Here is a 24,946-nt window from a genome sequence, read left to right on the forward strand (position 1 = left end):
AAGGAAATTACAGAATCCGAAGCAGACTCCAGGCTCAGAGCCGTCAGCACAGAACGCGACTTGGGGCTTGAACTCATGGACCACGACATCATGACCTGAGCCGAAGTCGGATGCTTAACCAACTGAGCCACCCAGGTGCCCCTGATTAAAAACTTTTTTTTATTAATTTTTTTTTTTAATGGAGGAGGGTGTGTATTGGAACAGCAGGGCTAAAACATGCAGTGTCCGAGGAATATGCTAATGATGTGATGGCCTATCAGTCTGATATTCTTAAGCATTTGTTCATCGGAGGCCGAGGACCCGTCTCACGGGGAAAGGATACAGATGCAGAGGGGGGAAAAGTGTAGATGATAGCTCTGAGCAATTCATATCAGCCCCAAAACTGTGCACCCAATTTGGGCAGGAGAAGTGTCTGCATTGATCCAATCACCCCTTTCAGAAGGCAGCTCTGAATGGGCCATTCATGTTGCTTGAATGTGTTCCTGGGTCATGAAGGGCTCATCCAAGCCCAGGTGGTTTTTGAAAATATTTCTTCTGATCACAGAGACAAGTGCCCTGGAAAGGGTTTTTGTAAGATACATTTTTCCACCTCATTAAATTTCCAATGGTGTCTTAGCATCCATTACTGATTGACGCTCTAGCTGATGTCACCTTGATGTTTCACATTTAGCTCCACTGTGTCACAAACGAAGGCTAAATTCACTGCTTTCCCTATCTTTCTGGTATTCCCCTAGGATGTTGATTGTGGAATGAGCTGGCCTTATAGCAAACCCTCTAGCTTGGGAGGTAATCGAACCCTGGCCCAAGAAAAGTATCTTATAAATGTATAAATCTTGATATAATCTGTCATTAAGTTTGATCACTTCAGTTTTTTTGGTATGTAATAGTGTTTTGTTATTCCAGCAATCGGTTAATTGTGAGGTTCTGAAATGCTGCTGCAGGTTTTATGTCTTTGAAAAGGAGGTTACGGAATAGCATTCTAGAGCATTCCCCACCAGAATAGCCCTGGTAAGTGTGGTCCGGCTGACTGAATAAATACATGAATAGAATACTCTCTGGCTGAGGAAAGATCTTGCTTTTATTTTGAGCTCTTATACCATAAGCTACTGCTCAGATTTACACAACTGTAAAATGGGAATGCTGATTTCTACCATGTTTCTTTGAAATGGGCGAAATCAGTTGATAACTAATCTCATTTCAACATATGGAATGCAAAATTTTGGTGCTGACAGACCTGAAATCTCTTCCAGCCACTTTTACAGGTGAAAACCCTGAGGCCAGAAGTTAAAAGACTTGCCTAGGGTTATCTGTCATACCGTGAGGGCTGTTTCCATTTCACTCTGTACTGGTGACTGTCGATGTTACTGTTTGCCATTGTCAGCATTGTATTGGGTTTTCTCTAATCATAGTAGCATGTCGGAGGACTCAACTCATTTGGTGGAATTTAAGTTACCCTAAGCTTCATGGCAATCTCCATGTTAATCGATTAGGCTAGCCATGGAGGGCAAGGAAAGACAATAAAATTCAATCCTCTTGCAGGAAATTAGCAAACTGATGAACTCACTGGCCATAGGGGTATCCTGAGATCCAGATGGATACCTGAAAGAATCACAGCAAATTTTCATGGAAGCAATTAGTTCCCTCCAGTTGGAACCATTCAATTATAAACTAACAATTAAACCCCAGCCTACAATATTAAAATGTGATTAGCTCTTCACTAATAATCCATAAGAAACATCAAGGTGATTATGAGGGAGGAGTGAGAAGGTCTGAAGTACAAGAGGATTGAGCTTCAGATTATTTGCTCGGCATCCCATCACCACACCACTGGACCAGATGGCGGAATTTCTTTGGCAACATACATCTGCCATTTTTAATTGTTGATAAGAATAGGGAGTTCTGAATCCTGTATCTTTGACTTCTGGCAAGGAATTTTCTAAAACTTTATGTCCTATTCTGGTTCAGATACCAGGCAAAAAGACTTCTCAAACAATGCTTGACGTGGGTGAAATGACATGAAGAGACAGCTGAAGGTCCTCGAGAGTTTTCTGCCATGTACATTGGTAGTGCTTCTAGGAAGGGGGACATGTTCTTCTTCGTTTCTACTGAAGAAACTAGATTAAGCGCAGACAGAAACTAGATTAAGTTTTAGTGGGTTCTGGGGTAAAAATTAATTACTGTTAATTCAGGGTAATATTATTCAGAATTCTTGGTTATAAAGGAGAGAAACCCAACTCAGACTTACTCAAGCGAAAACGTGACTTATTGGGTTTTTTAACTGACAAGGTCACGGGCTCTCCATTTCAGAGAAGGCTTGGTAGGAGTTCTCAGTCATGTCATCAGGATCCAGTTTTTTCTCTCTTCATCTCCTGGCTGGTTTGCCTGCCTGCCTGCCTGCCTGCCTTCCTTCTACCTCTTCTTACTTTCTTTCAAAATAGTTTATTGAGATGAAATTAACATGACACACACCGACCATTTTCAAGTGAACAGTGGTGCCACATTCATAATGGTGTGGAACCATCATTTCTGTCTTGTTCCAAAACATTGTCATCACTCCAAAGGAAAAGCCTTTACCCACTAAGCTGTTTCTCCCTATTCGCACCCCACTCCACCAGTCCCTGGCAACAACCAACCTGTATTCCACTTCTATGGATGTCTATTCTGGATGTTTCATATAAACGGAATCAATTAACATATGTCCTTTTATGCCTGGCTTCTTTCGCTTAGCATCACGTTTGGGCGATTCATACATATTGTAGTATATATCAGTATTTCATTCTGTTTTATGGCTGAATAACATTCCATTGCATAGATGGGTCACAATTTGTTTACTAATTTACTGTTGGACAATTGGGCTGTTTCCACCTTCTCGCTGTTGTCGGTAGTGCTGCTATGAATACATGTGTACGTGTACCTTGTGTGATTACCTGTTTTTAATTCTTTTGGGTGCATACCTAGGAATGAAATTGCAAGATAATGTGGCGATTCTATGTTTAGCTTTTTGAGAAAGCACTGTGCTGTTTTCCACAGTGGCCGTTTTCCATCTTCCATTCCTGAATATCTACAGGTCCAAATTTCTCCACATCCTCACCAACATTTGTTAGCTGTCCCTACTTCTTGCTGGGTGGCAAGTGGCACCTTATTGTGGCTTAGGTTGGCAATTTTCCTAATGACTAATGACGTTGAATACGTTTTCATGCGCTTTTTGGCCATTTGTATTTCTTTGGATAAATGCCTGCTTTCTTTGATAGGGGCTGCTTCCTCTTGCAGGCTTTCACCAGGTAGTGTGGCCAACCATCTCCGTTTGGAGCGGATAGACAATAGCTTAAATACCAACAATTCCTTTAAAAGTGGGGAGCTCTCATCTTTTGTTTGGGACTGAGGGGTTTCCCAGAATGCAGAACTTTCCATTGTACAACCAAGAAAGTCTCAAACAAACCAGGCAAGTTGGTCACCAAAGAGGCGGGAAAGATGGTTCCTGGAATCTTTCCAGTGTTCATCAGAGGCATCTGTATACACTAACTGTCATGCTTGATGCTTACACATGGAGTTATTTCATCCAGTGCTCATAGTAACCCTACTGGGTAGACAGTAATATCCCTTGGTAGATATTAATTAATGATTAAAATCAATACTTGGTAGATATTAATGTTAGATGTGACAAAGTTGAGCCTTAGAAAAGTTCACTTACCATGCTCAACATCACATAGTAAGTAAATGCTGGAGACAGAATAGGTTAATATATTTTTAAGTGAGATATAATTGACATATGACATTGTATTAGTTGTAGGTGTGCAAAGTAATGATATATATATATATATAAGCATGATGATTTTTCCATATATAAAGTAATGATATATATGAGATGTAATTTTTCCATATGTAATGTAATGATATATACATCATACATAATGTAATTATTTTTCCATATATATATGATATATATATCATATATATCATATATATATCATAACAATTATATATTATATATAATTATATATGATATATATATCATATATATCATAATGATAATCATGTAATTATTTTTCCATATATATATCATATATATATGGAAAAATAATATATATATATTTATATGGCATATAATATATGCCATATATATATCATATATATATGGAAAAACGATTTAGGTTAATTTGTAATATGGCACACTATAAAAAAAATTTCCAGGCAGCAAAGAGAATTGAACTTCAAGGCAGTTAAAGAAGCTTCCTTCAGAGGACTTTATGTCGGTCAGGGCCCATTCAGGAAAAATGAGCCACATGTTATTTTAATAGAGGATTTCATAAAAGGAATTTGTTAAAAGGGTATTTAGGTATTTAAAGGCAAAAGGGAATGCTGAGGTAACAGGTATAGCAGCTTCGGGAAAAAGCTACTTCCTCTACAGCTGTGGGAACAGAGCCATGAGGTTGGGGCTATTAGACTCTAGAATCTCGGAGAAGGGGTGTCAGACCACTGGCTGGTGCTGGTATCTACAGCTGCTTCTGGGAGTGTGGAGAGCATTTGAAACCTATTACTGTTAAGTACAGAGAGCAAAAAAAGGAAGCAGAGTCTTCGCCTTCCTTCCGCCTTCCAATCTTCCTGTTAGCGCCCCCTGTAGGCAGACCCTAGTAGATCATCGGCTAGAAAAACAGAAATAAAGTTTGTGGGCCGCGGGCTCCAGAATCGCGGAGCTCAGCAGGGCAGGGTAGGAGGAGACAGACAATAGCTTAATTATCCACACTGCCTTTAAAGGTGGGAAGCTTTTAGTTTTCAGAGTTCGCTTTAAGACTGCTCATATATAAAATCACACTTAAAAAAAAAAATCCCAGAAGCTTTTTATTTTCTGAAATTAAGCTTACTTTTCTAGATTTGAGGAATTAGCATAATTAAAGTTTGCCTTCCTTTGTGCAGACGCTTACTGGGCCTCTCCCTAGTTCTACCCCAGATAACATCATGAAACTTTAAGACCCACGTTCATTTCCTTTTTTTTTTTTTTAATATTTAAATAGGCTTCACACCCAATGCAGAGCCCAATGTGGAGCCAACGGTGGGGTTTGAACTCACAACCCTGAGATCAAGACCTGAGCTGAGATCAAGAATCAGATGCTTAACCCACTAAGCCACCCAGGCGCCCCTCAGCTTTATTTCCATTCTGTAATTTGCCCGTTAAAGTATTGCTCAGAGCTGTCTGTTATGGAAAGATCCGGGGCTTTGGAATTCAGTCAATCTCATCTCGGCCATTTTGCTTGTGGTTTAACCCCTGATGAGTTAATTTCCTCGTCTTTTACAGGAGCACAAATAACACATATCAATATCATAGGATTTTTGTAAGGTTTCCATGAAATAATATATAAAAAACTGGCATGCTGTCTAACACAGCAATGATACGTAATAAAAACTAATTCCACTCCTTGTTATTCAACCGTGCTACTTGAGGTCAGACGTGAGTTTCAGACAGATCACCTCCCTGAAGGCAGATTCTCACTTTTGCAGCACCAGGACCTGGACAGGCATGAGTGTCCCCCACATAATTCCCTTCACTCCTTTCTTTAATCTCCCCCAAATAACCCAATGATTTAAGTAGTAGCAGTAGCATAGTGTTGCTGAATATGTAATTACAGACAAGACAAGTTCCCTCTTTTCTCCTTCTAACCAGATTGCCATCCTTGCAACCAGATTGCTTCGTCCTCCTCTGAGAAAGTCTGGACCCAAAGACTGGTAGTTGTCTCTTCCTGGCTCCCCTAAACTGCCCTAAGGCGTCTTTATTGAAAACTGCCCTAAGGCGTCTTTATTGAAAACTTTATTGAAAACTGCCAACTCGGCAGGCTGGACTTGGGTGAATTGTGGTGCGTTCCAAGTACACGCTTCCGAGGGTTGGGAGGTGGTATTTCTGAACTAACAGAAGCATCCTCTCTTCAGGAAGTGAATTATGGGTAATGCTGGCTAAAGTGCCCACTATCTCTCGGGCCACGTCTTGATGAAATTATAACTGGATAAATCGTCACAGATATATGGAAGTCTTGGGGACCTGCCTTAAAATAGTCTCTGGAGGGTACCAAAGAATGCTATAGATAGTTGCTTTGTCGTCAGGAAATTATTGGACTATAACTTGTGTTTGCTCGTTAGAGAGTATAAACTTACTATAGCTCCCCTGCCTTTTACTGGGCCAGCAAAGATTAGATATACGTTCCCCAAGAGTTTTCCTGAATGCAGGAAAGGAGGTGAGGTGGGGCACTGTTTCCCCAGAGGACCCTCACCGGGCAGGGTTTAACACATGCTGCTACCCGCTTTTCCAAGAGGAAAGCACATCCTATGGACCTAATGCTTCCAGTCCTCATAGGCCTCTTTGCATATGGGCGTTAGTAATCTGTGAAAGCTCAAATTTGAAAACAAAATTAGTAAGTCACACGAGGGTGGAAAAGCAGGGCAAATGCTCTAGCTGTCTTTGTTTTTTGTTTTGTGTTTTTAACAATCTGTTTCTTTTTTCTCATTTCTATTTGTTTGTTTCTTCTCAACTTTTTATCCTTTCTTTGAATCAAATTGCTTCCTGGATTGCAAACTCACGACGTTGCTTTTCAGCCTTGCTTGAATTTTTACAGCAAGTCATAAACCTTTGGAAATAGGATTTATAATGGAAACGCTGATACAGGCCTAGTGAGCGCAGACAGAGAGGTGTTCTAATAATGCTGCAGAGTAATATTCTCTAAATCTAATACCCTATAGATTTTTCTTGCTGTGATTCATACTGACCCAATTCTTTCCCCAGCTTCCTCAGTGCCAAAGCCTGTGGCCTCCAATGCCTATGGCTGGCAAAGTCAAATGCCCCTTGGGCGTGTCTGGGTCACATGGGTATCTGGCAGGATGTGATACAATTCCCACAGGCACAGACTTGGGGGAGGGCGAGTGCTGGAAGGAGACCAGATCCCTGGAGTTAGGCAGGCTTGGGGTGACGGGGGCGGGCCCAGCTGACTGTGGCTGCTGAGCCAGTAGGCAGAACCTTGTGGGACGGAGAGTTTCCAGTTAGGCAGACAGGCTGCCCTGACAGGTGTGTGGAATATAGTGATGGGGGAGCCAGGAAGGACGCCTAGAGACCCAGGCAGGTGGCTTCCTTAAGGGAAGTCTGATGGCAGGTAACTCAGTTTCAGTCCCGGCTGTGGTTCCTGGAGTATTGGGGTATAGTTAAAAAATATGTATGATCTTTGCCCCCAGTTTCCGGCACAGGCTTCAGAAACCCTTGGAATTTCTTGATTGATAGGACTCGTTATTCACAAAGAGCCTGATTATATGCTAATGAGATGACTCAAGGTAGCCTCTCAGATAGTTTCTTTTATTTATTTATTTTTTAATGTTTATTTATTTTGAGAGAGAGAGAGAGGTAGAGTGTGAGTAGGGGAGGAGAAGAGAGAGAGGGAGAGAGAGCATCCCAAGGGGGCTCTGCACCAACAGGCCCGATGCCGCACTTGAATGCACGAACTGCAAGATCATGACCTGAGCTGAAATCCAGAGTCAGACGCCAAACAGACTGAGCCATCCAGGCTCCTCTTTTTTTTTTAAATGTTTATTTTTGAGAGAGAGAGAGAGAGAGAGAGAGAGAGAGAGAGAGCATGAGCAGGGGAGGGTCAGAGACAGAGGGAGACACAGCAGGCTCCAGGCTCCCAGCTGTCAGCACAGAGCCCGACATGGGGCTCGAACCCACAAACTGTGAGATCATGACCCCGGGCCAAAGTCGGACGCCTCACCCACTGAGCCACCCTGGCACCCCCAGTCACAGGCTTTTCTGACTGAGCCAGCCAGGTGTCCCCTCAGATAGTTTCACAGGAGGGTCTGGCTACACATGGTGATTAGGGTTGGAACTTTCAAACCACTTCTTTTTTTTTTTTAATCTTTATTTCTTTTTTAGAGAGTATGAGCAGGGGAGGAGTAGAGAGAGAGGGAGACACAGAATCCGAAGCAGGCTCCAGGCCCTGAGCTGTCAGCACAGAGCCCGACGTGGGGCTGGAACTCATGAACCATGAGATCATGCCCTGAACCGAAATCAGACGCTCACTCGACTGAGCCACCCAGGTGCCCCTCAGCCCACTTCTTAACCTCTGGGGAAGGGATGAAAGCTGGAGATTAAGTTCAATCACCAACAGCCAATGACTCAGGCCAGTGAAAGGAGCCTCCACAAAAACATCTGAACCACAAGGTTTTGGAACTTCCAGGTTTATGATGGTGTTGACGTTCTGGGAGGGCAGGGCACCCAGAGAAGGTCCCAGAAGCTCTGCACTCCGTCCCCCCTTCCCATGCCCTGCCCTAGGCATCCTTTCCATCTGGCCATTCCTGAGTTGTCTCCTCTATAATAAAACTGCCATCCTCAACATAGAGTTTTCCTGAGTCCTGTGAGTAGTTTTAGTGAGTTATGAAATGCGAGCGTGACCCACGGGAGCTCCCAAATTTTTAATCAACTGGGCGAAAACGCAGGTATTCTGGTACACCATTTATAGTTGGCATTTTTGTGAGACTGAGTCCTTTACGTGTGGGGTCTGCGCTAACTCTGATACTTAGTGTAAGAAGTGGATTGTGGGACACCCAGTCAAAGAATTAGGGAACTAGGATGTCGGGGATCAAGTGGAGGAGGGGCCTGGCAGGAGCAAGCTGGGGCTCAAATCTCAGAAAGAGGAAGACTCAGAATCAAATGCTGATTTCATTTATTTACTAGATGTGGGATGGCAGACAAGTGATTGAACTTTTTTGATTAACCAGGCTTAAGAAAGCCTGGCTTTATACAGGCTTTAATGGCAATTTTTCTAATGTTGTAGTTGAATGAAATAGATCACAGGTGGTCTCCGGAGGTCTCAGGATGAAGAGCCATTTGGGGGAGGGCAGCAGTTTTCCCACCTGTAAAATGGACATAACATATCGGTTAATTGGTTGCATTCTCTTTTTTAGGGTGGGTTTGTAGTGGACAATCAAATATACTTGTGCAATGAATGAGTCAAAGGCTGTGTAAATAGTAGGTAACCTTCAAGGTGCTCAGACCGGGGGGGAACATATCTGGAGCTTCGCTGTACATCTGGGGTACACAGTCAAGGTAGAGCCAGAAGGGTGTCTCAGTTCTGAGCAGATATACAAAGCCGCTTACATCGCTTTTCCGCCTTCTGCCGCAGATCAGGATTGGGTGTAGATTCTCTGGAGCCTGCGGGTGAAAGCTGCATGGGGAGAAGGCCGTGGAAGCTGGGGGGTGGAGGGGTCTGGCTTACAGTGTAGCAGAGGAGCGGCCAGCGCAGGCTCGGTCCCCAAAGCGCCTGGGTTCTCACCCCAGCTGTGTGACATCAGGCTAATTCGCTTCTCGGACAGTTCATCATGTTTACACAGCGGGGTCGAGCGCGGTTCTGACCGCATGGGTTGTTGTGCTCCGGAGAACTCAGGAATCCCCCCTGGGAGACCCCTGAAACCGTCCCCCCGTACACGGAGGATGGGGGTGGGTAAGGAGACACCCAAGAAAGCGGTGGCCACTCCACACGGTGAGGTGGCAAGTTGGACGAACGGTGAAACTCCCTTTCGTGGCTCGCCTGGGGCCGCGACAAGATGAGCAAGTCTCTGCACCTGCCCGCCAGAACCTGGAAAGTTTCCGGAGAGGTCTTACCCGGGTCGCGTCAGGTGCGGTGCGTGGAGCCTCGGGGACGCGTTTCCCAGGAAAGGGCTCCGCTGTGGGCGTGGCGGGCGGAAGCTGCAGGGTCGGGGGGCGGGGGGGTGGACGAGCTTCCGGGTGACTGCACCTGCGCAGGGCTCCGACGGTCGCCCCTGGAGGACTTCGTGCAGCCGGGCGCGCGGGGCCCGCGCCTCAACCACGGGAAGTGATGGCCACGTGTGATCACGTGTCACTGCGGCCGTGGGGTCAGCCGAGAGCTCGGGCGGGGGTCTGGGGCGGCGCTCTCGCTGTCGAGGCCGGAAGAGGCGGGAAATCCAGAAGCTTCAGCCTCGGCGGCTTCCAGAAACCCCGGAGCGGCACCCGGGAAGAGCAGCCGTCGCCCCGGAGCAGCCCCGTTTCATCCCGCGACCAGCGGAAACGTGACAAGGTAGGGCCCGAGGCGCCAAAAAGAACTTCCCGTTGCGCGTCATTTCCTCTCGCTTGGTGGCGGCACTGCTTCCTGCCGTGGCTTCGTCCCTGGGCGAGTGTGTCCTTTGTCTCCTGGGAGAGTTGTCACCTGGGCAAGTTTGTTCTTGGTCCCCCCGGCGAATTTGTCCCCGGTCTCCTGGGGGAGTGTGCCCGTTGTCCCCTGGGTGACTTTGTTGTCTCTTGGGGCAGCCACAGTGGGCCCTGCCCCCAGCTTGTCGTGCTTGTGGAGGAGCCCAGAGCCTTGTTAACTGCTGTGCAACAGGAGGGCTGGTGAGGGGGGGTGGGGGGTGGCCGGGGTGAGGCACGTGCGAACACCTCTGCTTCCCTCTCCGTTCGGGAGCGTCACAAGGCCGTGTCGCTGCGCCTGGCCAGGGGGAGAGCCGACTGCTTGGGCCTCGAAGATTCGCCGGGACTGATGGACAGTACACTTGACTCTCTCCTTGCAGTTTGGGGCCTGATGCTTTAGCAAGGGATTTGGAAGACGGTCTTTGCAAAGGCATTGCAAACGAGACCGTCTAAGAGGCAGGTGCATGGCCGCCTTTGCCCGGCTACTTAAGAAACCTGGTAGGGCCTCGCTTTCATCAAAGAAGGGCAGTGATGGGCTTTGTGTAGCTAATAACGAGAAGGACGCTGAAAGAACCGTCGAGGGTCATACATAGAAAGCAGTGTGGGAGCCGGATGGACCCTTGGGCAGCACCGGGTCTAATCTCCCAGGCTTCTGGCAAAGGGCTTGGGGCCTAGAGAGGAGCCACTTGCCTAAGGACCCTAATTTACAACACTACTGGGAAAACCACCTGCCTGTTGGCACAGCTGATTGATTGATTGATTGATTGGAGAGCAAGCAAGGAAGGGTCAGAAAGGAGGGGTGGGGGGAGAGAATCCTAAGCGGGTTACACTTTGTCAGCGCAGAGCCGGGCACAGGGCTCGAACTCCTGAACCGTGAGACCTGAGCTGAAGCCAAGAGTCAGACGCTTAACCGACTGGCCCACCCAGCGCCCCACCGCTGTGTTTGTCTAGGCTTTTCACGACAGTATTGCTGACGTTGTGTTTGAACGAAATAGATGACAGGTGGTCTTCCAAGGACACGTGGAGAATAGTCAATGGGGGGGGGGGGGTGCAGCAGGGCGCCCAGTGGAGCTCATTAGCCTCCTTGGAAAGATGGAAAAACCATGGAAGCTGTTTGGAAGGAGGCTCCTGCAGGTACAGATTGAGATGGGTCACAGTTGTCTCTGATTCCGGTCTTGTCCTATCATGGCCCTTTCTAGGATTTTGTGAAACCTCCCCCTGCCCTTTTTTCCCTCCTGGTCTTTGGCTCTTCTGATTGTCCTTAAAAAACTCGAGGTAGGCAGGAGCGGCGGTTGAAGGCTGCGTGTTTTTCTCCTTGTTTAGCCTGCAGGCTGTGTGCAGTTCTGGCAGTTAACCTCGTAAATTCAGGCTTTTGAAGAACATGCTTGTTTTTGTCCAACCTGGCAAGTCTGGAGATGGAGCATTTTCACAGGGATGCTTCGTCCAGTGTAGAATGGGAGAGATTGAGGCCTGAGAGAGCGTCCTACGTCTTCTCCGTGTGGTGATTTATTTGGGCTTCCATAGGACTTAGGCTGCTACCTAGGGCCGCCTAGGCTGTGCACTGCCCAACTCTAGGGTCACGATTCTAAGATGTGAATGGAACCGCAGTGCGTAGTCCTAGGATTCTGGGCTTGCGTGTCACTGAAGTGCTTCGTTTTCAGAAGCCTCTGCAGTTCACTAATGACTGAGCTACCCTACATGTTTCTGTTTTTTTGTTTTTTTGTTTTTTTGGGATTTTTTTTGTTGTTTGTTTTTTTGGTGTTTTAGCTTTAGCTGTGCCCTCTTCTCTTCTGGGCTCATGCTGTCTTCTGGAAGGGAACCCCAACCCAGGAGTTGATCTATTCTGGGTAGCAGTCATGAACTGCATTCTCTTCCACTCTATCAGAAAGAACATCTTGTCCTCTCAAAGTGTTGTTTTTCCAGATGTGGCATACCTTTCAGGACTGTTGGCACTTATAAGGATACATCTGGAGACAAAATAATAACCTGAATGAAAAATTATTGATGGTGTGGGGAATAGGAGCATTTTGGAAGTAGAGGGAGTTTTGGAGGAATCCCGCAAACTATCCCGATGATGATTACCTCTCTGTTCCCCCGCCCCAGGCCTCCTTCACCAAAGAGAGGGATAGTTGTCTAATTAGTGCCCAAATACCTTTTCTGTTTTTGCATTCTCCCACCTGAGGGCACAGCCTCTCCATTAATTATCCCCAACACTACCCAACTGAGTTAGGGCTCTACTCTTTCCCATAAAACTGAGCTTGGACACAGACTTCTCCCCTACCCACTCTTCAGGACAGCTGAGAAAGGAATGCTCTTATAAAAAGAACTTTTGAGGTGTTTATGTTGGTGAACCTTCAGTAAGAGACTGAAGGATCCCTACTTAAACATTTTTTTTTCCTAAAATTTTTATAAATGGGCAAGAGAGGAAGAATCCAGGATTGAAATGGACTAATAAGGAAGGTTAAGGAGGAAAGTTTATCTAGAAAATAACAGCTAAAAGGAACAACCAAAATGGAGCCTCCAATTAAACGTTGAGTTTCCTATGTCAGCTTCACAGAGGAGGCGCCATGACTATGTAGCTATAATTGAGGGGAGAAAATTCATTTGTTTGAAGAGAACAATTTTTCCTGTAATTCCAGTGGCAAAACGCATCTCTAATGGGGTCTGTTTTTGAAAATATTGTCATGTGGTTTTTCCCCCCCTTTCTGAGTTCATGACTCTCTCCTCACTCAGCTAACTATATCCATCTGCCTGCAGGTATGTTGGGGATGTTACAGAAGGAAAACGGAAAGAATGTGCCAGGTTTTCAGCTTCTGGCACGCAAAATAGAAAGCAGTAAGAAAATAGGCTTGAGAACCAGGCATGTTAGAGCAATAATGGATCTGCCGGATTAGTGTAGGTCCTAACAAATGGAGGTCTGAGGTTACAGGATTCCTATCACAGAGCTCTGGTATAGAGAGAAAGTGCCCTTATTTAAGAGAGGATTCAGATCAGAGAGTTGTTTCATTGTGTAGGGAACACCAGTTTGGATCTCAAAGTGTGGCCCCCAGGCCGGCAGTATCAGGATCACTTGGAAACTTGTTAGAAATGCAGATTGCCTCGTCCCACCTCCGACTTGCGGGAACAGAAACTCTAGGGATAGAGGTCAGGAATCTATTCTTTTTTTTTTTTTTTTTTTTTTTTTTAATTTTTTTTTTCAACGTTTATTTATTTTTGGGACAGAGAGAGAGACAGAGCATGAACGGGGGAGGGGCAGAGAGAGAGGGAGACACAGAATCGGAAACAGGCTCCAGGCTCTGAGCCATCAGCCCAGAGCCTGACGCGGGGCTCGAACTCACGGACCGTGAGATCGTGACCTGGCTGAAGTCGGACGCTTAACCGACTGCGCCACCCAGGCGCCCCAGGAATCTATTCTTTAACGAGCCCTCTAGGCGATTCTGATGCACACTAAAATATGAGAAATATTGATGTAGAGAAAACTTCCAATCCAGAGCGTTCGGGAGGGTGGAGGAAAGAGTCATGAGAGATGGATATTCCTATTTTTCCCTTTTTCCAAGCTTCGATCCAGAAAGGGAGGAGTTTTACAGATGTGAAAGATCACAAGGAGCAGAGTTCTCTCACCCATGACCCTTATTTGGAAATCTGCAGCGGCCATCTTTTAGGTTGGCTGACACCGACTGAGGTCATCTAACACAGAATTTGGTATCGCTCTGTGGTTAGGCCGAGAGGCTTTGTAGGTTCAGTGTTTCCCAGCCTTCCACAAGACCCCCGTGTCACAGGCAGGTCTCAGACTCAGCTGAGAGTCCGACAAGTCCCGTGTTTGTCCACAGGAGTGACTCTCTTGGGGGCGGCGGGGCGGGGGCGGGGATCAAGTGGTTTTGAGCAAAGATGGTGGGTGGGTTTTCCCGGTCAGTACAATTGGAGGAACAGTCTTATCTGAGAAGGTCTTTAGAATCAGAAACCTTAACCAGGTTGGTACAGCAGTCTTGTCGAGCTGAAAGAAATGACACCAGCTACCGGGGGACAAGGGACATTGCTCCAGAGTCCAAGACCAAGTCTCCCCTCTCTTTCCATGTTACTTGAGTTACTACATTCCCTTTGTACTCGTTAGTTTCTGTCACTTGCCGTGGAAAGTTTCTGGAAAATCTGCATCTCAGACTCACTGGTGGAAAGTGAAACTCCTCTTCGCCTATTCTGGTTCCGTTCGGTACTCCATTTCCTTAACGGCACCACCGTCGACCCCATAACCTAGGCCAGATACCTGGGTTTCAGCACTGACTCTTTGATCTTACTTCCCTTCTCCTCCTCCTCTTACGAATATGATCACTTTTCTTTGCCTTGGTTCAGGCCACTGTATTCCATCCCCTGGGTTGTTGTGATGATTCCCAGTTAGTGTCCCCTCCATCCTAGCTGCCCCTTCCATTTCATGGTCCACAATCCAGCAAGAGTGATCTAAGGCAGAATTTCATCATGTGATTCACTGACCTATCCAGACACTTCACCTTCAGTATGCACTGTAAATCTCTCAGAGGCTTTATTGGACACATTTTGCTAATAGAATTGACCACGAGGCTTTTATTCATGAAATATTTCACGGGGATACTGTTCTGCCGAACACAATTTGGGAAACAGTATTCTAGAAGAATTTAAGGGCAAGAGGTACCAATTCTCGCCTCCACTATTAAAAGACTCTGATTCTTACAGAATGCGTCATTTTAATAATATCTGACATTTATTGAATTCTTATTACAGGGCAGGCAATTCTAAGTATTGTAAATGCATTATCTTATGTAACCTCCAAAACAGCCTTTGAGGTTGCTATTATTATCTGCGTTTTATAGATGAGGAGTAGAAGCTTAGGTTAATTTGCTCAAATTCACATGGGCCATAAACGGGAGAATTGGGAATTAGAACAAAGATTTTTAAATTCTGAAGCCTGTATGTTTAACCACCAGCTAGTATTTTTCACATCATGTTTTCTATAGCTCTGGAATTCTAGCTATGCCTCAGCAGCAGCTGCAAAGGAAGGAACAGGGGGAGCAGGTGATGAGGGGGAGACCAACTCTGTGAAATGGGGGATCCCTGAGGGCCACTTGAACCAGGGCTTGTATGCCTTTCTCTACTTTATAAATGGGGTCTCTGCAGAAAACTCACATGCATATGGTTGGAACATGTTGGCAACTACTAGAAAGGGACATTTTCTCCCTCTCCTCCCCATTTCTTGTGAGTCTAGAGGCTGCATTTCCATGACGACACTGAAGGAGCTTTTGAATGACGCCTAGAGCTAGCTCATTTAGCTCGTGTCTGTCTTCGGTAGTTCCTGCTTAGCAAACCAAAGACTGCACTGGCTTCCCTAGCTGTCTTTGAGTTTCAGGAAGTAGAGTGGGGTGGGTATAAGAGAACACTCCCTCCAAGCTTGCCTGTGCCTTGTCTCAGATACCAGGTTTAGGGGGTCGTGGCTGTTTTAGGGCAGAGCTGGCATAGGCTATTGAGGGATATTCAAGAGACTGATGGATCCCAGGAACTTAGATAAAAGTGAAACAAAGAAAAGGAATACAGACTGAGGAGAAGAGTTTTCAAAGGGCAGGTTCCTTAAGCATCTCAGTAAAATTAGTGGGGAATTTGATTCATCATGAAATCCCTTTTATCTCAGATAACCTATCCTGGAGCTGCAGGCTGTCTGGCTTAGACCTCTGCCATCTGGCTTGGTGGCTTCTTTCCTATTCGATTTACCTTCACTTAGACACCCTCTTGTTTCCTGCCCGTCCGTAGTGGTCTGCCTGAACCTACAGCTCTGCCCTGGCTTCGGCACTTTCCCCTCCCTGATGTAAACCTCCTGCGCTTCTGGGGATTTTGACTTCATTTCTCTTTCCTGTCTGGGGTCTGGACCCAAGCCAGACTCATTTCCCCAGTCATGGTGGTTAACACTTGGGCTTCAGTGAAGACGCAGAGGTTCCTAGCTTCAGTCATCCTGGTAATTCCGTAAATTCCAAGTGGTCTGTTCTTCAGTAACATGCCTTTTAACTGTGGCCTTTGGAAAGCCTTTCTGATTTGGTATTGTTTTGGCCCTTTGTTAAGTTAATTGATGCCCCTGATGAATTCTATGTGTTTCACTGGAGGAGTTGGGTACCCAAGTCCCCTTAATGTTGGGGAGTTGTCCAAATTTGTGGGCACAAATCTCAGGAAGAAGATCGTGTTATGAGATCTCCTAGGTCTTTTGATCGGTTCATTTATTTTGCCACTCTCTCCATCTACACAGCTGTTTGGGACCATGCGTTTCAAGTGAAGTAGGAGGACCACCCTTGGTACCCTTCGATTCATAGGCGATACCTTAAGGCACGCTTACACACAGAGTTTAGTGTATTCATAGGTACAAAATACGGTTGCAGGTTAGAGACAGGTAAGGGGAGGACGTGGGGAGTTGGGAGGGGGAGAGGCTGCCAGGTTACTCCCCCTCCCCTGTGCTGGTGTGTGGCATTACTTACATTGCTGTGATGTCTTAGGTATTTGGATGTGCAATGGTGAGAAAAAGTATTGTTGGTGGAAAGTGCTTGTTCCTACGCTGTCCTCTTCCCTTAGATACTTTTGTAAAGGAAAGTTTCTTGAAAGCCCCGAAGAGACTTCAGGACCAAGTGCGTCTGATGAGTGGTGGTAGCATCTGTAATCTCGGTGCCTCTCTTGGTTAAAATAAAACTGAAGAATGTCAGATACCCAAAAGCATGACACAAAATTAATCAAACTTAGCACCTCTTTTCCTCAGGGATTCCTAAACCCTAAATCTTAGCCTTTTTAAAAGTTACTGCAAAGATCATAAGGGATAAAAATGGTCATATTAAAAGCCATGGAAGAACATTAATTTAAATTATGATAATATGACCTATTAAGGAGATGTACTCTGGTCTCCCACCAGACTAGGCTAAAATAAATCAATTCTTGTGAATCTTTTGGGAAGAAGATAGAAGTTACTCACCCCAGTGGCCAGAAATTAAAAACAAGTGAGAGTCGCTACAATTTATTACCTTTCTCTCTAGTGGTGTTTACACAGGGAGTTATCACGGGTGCTGTTTTCTCAGGCTTTCTGCCCTTCTTTAAGCTCTACACGTGGATGCAAATTTTGAAAAGCATCACAAATTCAGAGAAATGCCAAGCAGATTCCTTGCCCTCAACAGGAGAAACAGACAACTTGACACAGGTGTTCATGCTGTACGGAAAGTTTACATAAAATTAGCTGTTAGAGCTGCTAATTAGAACTAGACAAATACTTTTCAGGAAAATTCAGGTCTGACCAAAACCCAAGCCAGCCTCTTATTTAGGACACATTTACAAAGGGACATAGCCCACATCAGAACCCCTCCCATCCTGCCTTTAATTTCAATGGGCAAAGTCATGATGGTGTAAGCGGAGAACTTAACGATCAACGTTGGAGTAGCTTTACCCAGAATGCAACATAAAATTTTAAGATACTAAGATTTGGGGAAAAAAGATATTAAGATCTGGGTAGAGTTTGAAGCAAAAAAATCTTTAAGATGGGAGTTAGACACTGAAGAAAAAATGAATGCCTGTCACAAGGTGCTAAGATCACAGACATGATTGCTTAGAAATAATCCATGATACCATATGGATGTAGTTAGTATATCGAGGACTCTTGACTAATTGGGGTATAAATGCAAAAATATTTCTTAGTGTTGTAGTCATCTGGACTCCACTGAATTTACTTATTCATTCTACAAATATTTATTGAGACCATTACTTGTCAAGTGCTATTTTAGGCGCTGAGGATACAGTGATAAATAAAATCAAATTTTTGCCCTCATGAGTCTTGCACTCTTTTAGATAATAGTTTCCTTTATTGTGTTGATTCCATACTTTTTCAGAGACTTTGTTTTATCTTAAAGCTTCTAAAGATCTCTTTGCTTTGGATTATTCTATATGCTGTACTTAATGCTAGGTACAGTATATAAAGTGCAAGTCTGTCCATTCTACAAATGGAAATACAGAAGTACATTTTTGGTTTTGGAATGTAGGCAGCAAGGCAAGCAACCGCACAAAGAGATAGGGACAGAAAGATCATATAAAAAGCACAAGATAATAGGATAGTAGTGATATGGGTGGGTGCCATGAACTGGTAGGTGAAAGCAAGTGAGAAATCTAGAGTTGGGTTGGGAGGAGGCTTGGTAGTGAAGACCCATTAAGAAGTTCCTGAGCTGGGGCACCTGGGAGGCAGGCAGTTGAGTGTCTGACTCTTGATTTCTGCTCAGGTCATCATCTTGTGACTCGTGAGTTGAAGTCCCGTGTTGGGCTCTGCACTGCCAATGCGGAGCCTGCTTGGGATTCTCTCTCTCCCTCTTCGTTAGGACACATTTACAAAGGGACATAGCCCACATCAGAGCCCCTCCCATCCTGCCTTTAATTTCAATAGGCAAAGTCACGATGGTGTAAGCGGAGAACTTAGGATCAACGTTGGAGTAGCTTTACCCAGAATGCAACATAAAATTTTAATATCTTAAGAGTTGGGGAAGAAAGATATGTACGCTTTCTCACAATAAATAAAATAAAATAAAATAAAATAAACTTAAAAAAAGAGGCAAGTCCCTGAGTCAGTCTAGTGTGAATTGTGCTAAGGGAAACAAGTCAGACTGAGAAGGAAGAATATAATATGGTTTCAGTCGTGTGGAATCTAAAAAACAAAGCAAATGAATAAATAAACAAAAAGCAGGATCAGAGTCAAAAATACAGAGAACAAACTGATGGTTGACAGAGTCGAATGGTGTGGGGGGGGGGATCCAGGTTTTCGCTTACGGAATCGATAAGTCATGGGAACAAAAGGTAGAACATAAGGAATATACTTAAGGAACACGATCAGTGATACTGTAATAGTGTTGTGTGATGATCGGTGGGAGCAACACTTCTGGTGAGCATAGCATAACATACAGTTTATGGAACGGCTGTGTTGGATAGCCAAAAGTAATGTAAAGTTGGGTGTCAACAATTCCAAAAAAAAAAAAAAAAAAAAAAAAAACACAAAAAAAACCCTGAGCCAAAACACAGTAGGGAGGTTGGAAGATTGGCATCAATAATGGGTAAAACTCAGGTGTGGGTGTCAGCAGGTAGAAGCAAGAACTAGGGCCCGGGGCAAGATCAGAGATGAGCGGGAACCGAAAGAGAAGCGTAGAGGCTTGGAAGGGCCAGGGGAGCTGGACTGAGTGGACTGTATTTGGGGGTGGGGAACAGATAGGGTGGACAGGGCTTCTAGGACCAGTCACAAATACAGACGGGGAGACGAGAAAATGTCAGCTGGAACTGGCAAGTGCCGACGGAAGCAGTATGAGTATTAACACTGAGAAATGTGAAGCAAAGAGAAAAACTGGTGACGTGGCAAGGAAGGTGGGAATCTGGGTCCCAACGTGGTCAGGAAGTTCAGGGGTCTCTTACCAGAAGGTGTAGGCTACTTCAAAGAGGGCCGGCAGAGTGACTGTCCTGGGGTCAAAAAATCTTGGTTGAAACGAGGAGGCTGGCAAGTAAGAGCAGTGTTTTTGAGGGGGCGTCTCAGAGCTTCTGGGGTCCCTTCATTGAGGGCCAGCCTTCCTTGGAAAGGACCCAGAAAGAAAGCTAACATTTGTGAGCAGTGCTGTGCATCAGGCTGTGTTAAAGACACTGTGCATATAAATAGTGATGGACATTTTGAATACAGAGCTTACTGTTTCTACTCTGTTCCTGCTCTCCACACGGCAGGGAAAAGGGTTGTTTTAAAATAGGAGTCAGGGTTGCAGCTTCTGCAATAGTGACACGAGGAGTTTGGTGGATTCTTTGTGTGGCAAAATAGTATTTTGCAGATTAGACACACACACGATCGAAAGCCTCTGGAAACTGTCCTTAGAACATAAAATAAAAGGAGATACATTTCTTTGAGAAAATCTGCCAAATCTCAGTGAGAACAATGAGCTTGTGGCATTTGGAGCCGAACCGACGCCCATCTCATCTTCGCCCAACTCCGTGTAACCAAAGCTCTAACAGACACACGCTGCTTTGAGCAGGTGCAGCCCAGAAGAAGGGGACTTGTTTGTCTCCCAGCTGCGAGGGCTGCTGTTTCATTTCAGTAGGGGTGGCCCATTGTCTCTTACTTGGCTGCCCCCCTGCAGCCTGTATCACGAAGGCGCTTTTCCAGGTAGGCGCACCTGACGGGATGGGTACTTCCTTGCCTCGTCCAGCTCCCATGTGTGTGTGTCAAAGGCTGTTGCTGCCCCCAACTGCAGTGACGTGGTACAGAAATTCTTCCCAGAAAGAGAGCAAGGCCTAAGGGACGGAGCACTCCACAACTCTGCCTCAGAGGACTGAAGTTACTTGGAACAGAAGATGGAGAAGTTCATGCCGAGGATTTTACTGGAAACAGTATATATCTTGGCGGTGTGCCATTAAGAGGGCTGGTAGTTCCGTGGTTCTAGTAGTAGAGAAAGAGCTAAGCAAAAGGAGCCTCCCGGGGTCACTCTTATGTCTGGGATCCAGAAGGCTGTGCATCTGTGCTCGTACCCACTCAGGAGCAGTCTGAGCAGAATGTGGGGCAGACTTGAAAGCATGAATTAAGCCACTCTTGGTTTGCAACTCTCTTGGGATCTTCCTAGGTACAATCTAAAACCAGCTCCAGTGGGCCGAGAGAAACTGAAGAAAGAAGTAGGACCCTCCTCCCCCAGATCGGTAGGTGGTAGTTTTAATAAGCAAAGGAAACTTATACACAAGGCTTGTCTTAGCCAGCAGCAACATGAATGGATCACAACACCTGCCCTCCAAAATTTAAAAGTTTATAGAGAGGCCCTGACTGGGCTCATTCACATACACTGTGTAGGTGTTCTCAATGGCACATCGGCATCTCAAGGCTGCGTCCTTGGGGAAGACTCTGGGAGTGGGAAAGGTGAGTGGAACCCGCATCCCAAGGGCGGGAGACGGGGTGAAGAGCTTCCAAGTGCTCGGGACCCGCTCAAGGTTCAGTCGGTGGTCATACGTGGTCGATGACGTTCCCCAACACCCACACATAGATCGATCAGCAAAACGTGGAAGCCTTGCTGCCTCGGGAAGGGAGCACAACCTCTGGCCGAACAATAAGCTACTCTGATCCAGGAGTGACTCTTAAGAAGTGAAGCTTCAACTTATGATGATACTCTTCCCTAGTTGTCTGGAAGTTGTCTGGCATATACAAGGTCGTGCCCTGTCAGGAGTGAATGATGAGGGAAACTGAGCTAGTAGCTCCCAGACAAAGTTGTAAACTCTCTGTACACAAGCAATCTCTAAGCTGCACATAGATCTAATGGTAAGCATATATATCTAAGTTGCTGAGGGGGCTGATGCACAGTCTTTGACCAAAAGGTGGTTCATACAGACCTACAGGTAACCCCTAAGGAGCAGGAGGAAAAAAAGACAGAAATGCAGATACAGACATCAGAGGTTGCAGAAAACAAAAAAAACAAAGGAAACAAATTGAGTTCCCTAACACTTCCCAAAGAGGGAGAGGGGTCAGTGTTAAGTTTCTACAATATATTATCTAAAAAGGATATTTTCCAACAAAAGAGGAGACCTACAAAGAAACAGGAAACTGTGATATGTAGGGAAAAAAGCAGACAATAGAAAATACCTTGTGAAGGGGTCCCAGATGATGGACTTAGCTAACAGACATGTTTTTTTAAAAGGTTTATTTTCATGGGGGGTGGTGGGAGGGAGGGAGAGAGAGACAGAGAGAGAGAGAGAGAGAGAAATGAACATCAATGGGGGAAGGGCAGTGAGAGAGAGGGAGAGAATTCCAAGAAGGCTCAGGGCACTGTTAGTGCAGAGCCCGATGTGGGGCTTGAACCCACTAACTGTGAGATGATGACCTGAGCCGAAATCAAAGTTGGACTTGGGGTGCCTGGGCGGCCTAGTCAGCTAAGCTGTCATCTTTGGCTCAGGTCATGATCTCCTGGTTTGTGAGTTCGAACCCTAGTTGGGCTCTATGCTGACAATTCAGAGCCTGGAGCCTGCCTTAGATTCTGTGTTTCCTACTCTCTGCCCCTCCCTCTCTCCCTCCCTCTCTCCCTCCCTCTCTCTAAAATAAATAAACATTAAAAAAAATAAAGAGTTAGACTCTTAACCAACTGAGACACCCAGGCACCCCAGCCAACATAGATTTTAAGGCAGCTATTATAAATATGTTCACAGAACTACAGGAAGGCATGCTTAAAGATTTAGAGGCAGGATGGTCACCGTGACTCATGAAATAGTATCAAAAGACAGAAACTGTAAAAAGAACTGGGTGTAAATTCTGCAGTTGAAAAGTACAATAACTGAAAGGAACTATTCACGAGAGGGACTCAACAGCAGATTTGAGTGGGCAGAAGAAAAATCAGAATTTGAAAACGGATCAATAGCGATTACACAATTTAAAGAAGAAAAAGTAAGAATAAAGAAAAAAGAACAGTCTCAGGAATGTGAAACACCCTTTAACACATCAACATACATGTAATGGTAGTACCAGAAGGAGAGGGGGGAAAGGTGCAGAAAAAATGTTCAAAGAAATCATGGCTGAAAACTTTCCAAATACAGTGAAAAAATACTGATACACACATCTTAAGTAGTTGAGCAACTCCTAACAGAATCCACCGGAAGAGATTCATGCTGAGAAATGTTGTAGTCAAAACATTTAAAGGCGAAGGTACAGAGAAGCTCTTGAAAGCAGCAAGAGAAAAATGACTCCCCACTAGAAGATTAACAGCTGACTTCCTGTCAGAAACAATGGAGGCCAGCAGGCAGTGTGACAGTATATTCAAAGAAAGAAAAACTCTCAACCAAGGATCCTCTATCCAGTAAAGCTGGTTTTCAAAAATGAAGGTGAAATGAAGGCAATCTCAGAAAAATAAAAAGTGAAAGAATTTATTGTTGGCAGAAACTGCCTTATAAGGAATATCAAAGGAAAGTTCTTCAGGTTGAAAGGAAGTGACAGCAGGCAGTAATTTGAATCTGCGTGAAAAAGAGCTCTGGTAAAAATCTAGGTAATGATACAAAGACAGTATCATTAAATATTTTTTCTTGTAATTTAAAACAATTTCTGTAAAACTGCCTTATTGGACCTATAACACAAAGAAATACATTTGATAATAACCTCAGAAAGGTTAGAGTGGGGATGGAACCAGACTGGCTTGAGGAAATGACGACAGAAGTTAATCCCATCCATAGGAAGAACTGAAGATAACCCCAACTGATAAATAAGAAAATTAATGTTTTTTAAGAAACTCCTACAAACATAGTTGTGCTCTCATTTCTTCTCTTAGCTTACATAAAAGTATTATAAAAAGCAGTAATTCCAACACTGTATTGTTGGGTTTGCAACTCATATAGGCATTCATGTGTATAACAGTAATAACCTAAAAAAGGGAAAGGGGGTGCCTGGGTGGTTCAGTCGATTAAGCTTTGGACTTTGGCTCAGGTCATGATCTTGGGGTCCGTGAGTTCAAGCCCTGCGTCGGGCTCTGTGCCGACAGCTCAGAGCCTGGAGTCTGCTTTGGATTCTGTGTTTCCCTCTGTCTCTGACCTTCCCCTGCTGTCTCTCTGTCTCTCTCTCTCTCTCAAAAATAAACATTAAAAAGAAAGTAAAAGGGAAAGAGAATGCAGCAATAGAAGGGTTACTAGAAGTAAGTTAGTGTAAATCTAAAAGAGATTTAATAAGTTGAAGTATATATTGTAAGCCCGAGAACAACCACTAAAAAGATAAGTTAAAAAAATATATATATAGCTTAAAATCCTTAAAGGAATTTGCATTTTTAAAAATGTTCATTCATTTTTGAGAGACAGAGACAGAGCATAAATGGGGGAGGGTCAGGAGAGAGGGAGAGGGAGACACAGAATCCGAAGCAGGCTTGCTCTGAGCTGTCAGAGCAGAGCGTGATGCGGGCTCGAACTTACCAACTGGGAGATGAAGACCTGAGCCACCCAGGTGCCCCTGAAGTCCTTAAAGGAATTTAAATAATACGCTAGGAGCTATCCACTTAAGTAAAAGGAGGTGGTAAAGGAAGAATATATGAAAAACATGGTTATGAGACATATGGGAAATCTAAAGCAGAATGGTAATTAGCAATCCAACCGTATCAATAATAATGTTAAATGTGATTATACTAAGTCATCCAATCAAAAGAAGTTGTCAGACTGGATAGAAAAAAAAATGACTACATGTTGTCTATAGGAGACACCCTTTGGATTCAAAGATACAAATAGGTTGAAAGTAAAAGAATAGAAAAAGATGAGCCGTGTAAACAGTAGCCATAAGACATACAGACTGATAAAATACCAGATAAATAGACTATAAGAGTGAACACAAATCAGATTTTGCCTCTTCTCTGGCTCAAAACCTCTAGTGGCCTCACATTTCTGACAATAAAATTCAGATGTTCAAACCAGCAATAATCTTACCTCTCACCCCTCACCCTGCCCCCGCAATCTCATGCCATCCTTCCCTGAAAATGCGTTTTTACTTTATCCTTTGTTTTGATCTTAGTTTGAATAGGTATAGAATTCTTGATTGGAAATAATTTTTCCTGAGAATTTTGAAGGCGCTCCTCTGTTTTCCCTTCGGAAGCTTTAATGATATTTAGGATATTTCTCTCCAACCCCAGTGCTCTGACATGGCGTGAAAATATGCCTAAGGATGGATCACTTTTCTTTCATTGTGCTGGACACTCAGTGGGCCCTTTTAATTTATAAATTCATGTGTGTGTGTCATTTCTCTTTGTCCTTCTATTCTCCCTTTCTAGGAGAGCA

At 44.7% G+C, this 24,946-nt stretch overlaps 1 protein-coding gene and 1 long non-coding RNA gene across 2 annotated transcripts in view; one reads left to right on the top strand and one right to left on the bottom strand.

Moving 5' to 3' along the window:
* The window catches only part of DDX10 (DEAD-box helicase 10), a 629,111-nt gene that overhangs the window by 369,637 nt on the left and 234,528 nt on the right, over positions 1-24,946 (top strand). The gene's annotated exons all lie outside the window — the stretch shown is intronic.
* Positions 8,677-10,061, bottom strand: LOC123600614. Its single transcript, XR_006713698.1, has 2 exons — positions 9,128-10,061; positions 8,677-8,883 (listed from the first exon to the last, which is right to left on the bottom strand). It is a non-coding gene; the product is annotated as an uncharacterized LOC123600614 (long non-coding RNA).

Source organism: Leopardus geoffroyi, chromosome D1 (assembly GCF_018350155.1).
Source record: "Leopardus geoffroyi isolate Oge1 chromosome D1, O.geoffroyi_Oge1_pat1.0, whole genome shotgun sequence".
NCBI lineage: Eukaryota > Metazoa > Chordata > Mammalia > Carnivora > Felidae > Leopardus > Leopardus geoffroyi.